This window comes from Wolffia australiana, chromosome 7 (assembly GCF_029677425.1).
Source record: "Wolffia australiana isolate 7733 chromosome 7, ASM2967742v1".
NCBI lineage: Eukaryota > Viridiplantae > Streptophyta > Magnoliopsida > Alismatales > Araceae > Wolffia > Wolffia australiana.
This window is the reverse complement of record NC_135841.1, coordinates 20,104,351-20,105,970: the sequence shown is the minus strand read 5'-3', so window position 1 is coordinate 20,105,970 and position 1,620 is coordinate 20,104,351. Positions and strand designations below refer to the sequence as shown.

General features: G+C 36.5%; 1 non-coding gene across 1 annotated transcript; it reads left to right on the top strand.

The window, feature by feature from the left end:
- The first annotated feature begins 233 nt into the window (after positions 1–233).
- LOC144706232 (small nucleolar RNA R71) lies at positions 234–341 on the top strand. The gene has a single exon (XR_013582203.1). It is a non-coding gene; the product is annotated as a small nucleolar RNA R71 (small nucleolar RNA).
- Positions 342–1,620: the final 1,279 nt, after the last annotated feature.

The following is a 1,620-nucleotide window of genomic DNA, read 5'->3' as shown; positions in this document are numbered from 1 at the left end:
TAATATGAGGTTCAACTCCTCTAACATCTAACGATCCACCTTTTCGAGGAGTGACCCTTACATGATCCGAAGCATCTAGGTGGTAGGCTAAATTGTCAGACAATTTCTATAGAACGGCCATAGCTTCATCCTCATACATGTCTCCTATTGCACCTCCACTAGAAATATCCACTCTTCCCTTTTCAACATCATTCAATCCTTCATAAAATATTTGCACCAACTCCCATTTGAGAATACCATGGTGGGGGCATTTTCTTATGAGCCCCATCAATCTTTCCCAAGCTTCACTAAAAATATCATTTCCTTGCTGAAAATTCTTAATTTCTCTTCTAAATGAGTTTGTCCTTGCAACTGTATAGTACCTCTTTAAGAAAAAAATTTCCATCTCACTCCATGATTCAATGTTTGTCCCCAATGTTCTAAACCAATCTTTGGCTCTATCCTTTAGGTCATGAGGGGATAATTTCATTCTCACTGCCTCCTTGGAAATCCTGGGGTAATTACAACTATCACAGGCTTCATAAATTTTTTCTAAGAAATCTTATGGCTCCTCATTTGCTTTCCCTAAAAAGGATGGTAGTAATTGAAATTGGTGGGGATCTACCCTAAACATCACATCATCTCCAATGGGGGCAGATATCCTAGTTAAGATCAGAGTTTCAGCTAGGGTTGAATATTCTGTAATCCTCATCCTTCCTTCATTGACTACTTCCAGGCTTTCTACTCCGTTCCGTGCAGGGTGCATTGGTGGAATTCTAGTGGATGTCTCTTCTACGAGTGTAGGTGAAATGAGAGGTGATCCGGGTGAGGGAAAGTTTGCTATTGGCACAGTTCTGTCACTGTTCTCTGATTCAAACCCTGACCTAAGCTTCATACAGAATCACTAAGTCACAAGACAAGCACCCATTAGTCGTTAGCCACAAAATAACTTTTGGAAATTAGAATGATAGTTACTATACTTATCAGAAATAAAATTAGCGTGAGGTGGTATGAGATCAGTAATTAGCACTTCCTATGCAGTTAAATCCAGAATTAGAAGTAAAATGTATTGCAAGAAGATATATTAAATTAAAAATAAGCACTTTATAGAAAATTAAATCAAAAATATTATGAACACAATTTTAAAGCACTCAATCGATAGAAATGAAAACCAATTGAATTTCCTTAGCGTTGCTTTCCCAGCAACAGCGCCAATCGATAAGCCAAAAATAGGGGTGAATTTTGCAAAAAAATTTAATCCTTGTCGTTGTTAATTTTAGCTTATACAATAAAATTTATAAAAACCCTACTTAAGATGTATAGTGATACGTAGAGGTGTCGTCCAAGGAAAGCTAGTGAGGTAATTCAATTGTGATCAGTATGAGTAATTTGACCCCAATTAGACTAAATTTGATCTTCAATGAAGATCAAATCACCCTAATTAGAGGAAGAATTTAGAAAGGGAGGTAGAAGAGATGGGAAGAGTAGAAAAAATAGGGAGCTCTAAATTGAATTCTTTGATCCAATTAAAAGGTTCAAAGGAGTCAAGTAGAGGGATTCAGAAGGAAATTCGATTTGGTGTTGGTTGGTTTTGGGAATTTGGTAATTCAAAATTTACAAACTATTAGATCGTAAAGGGCA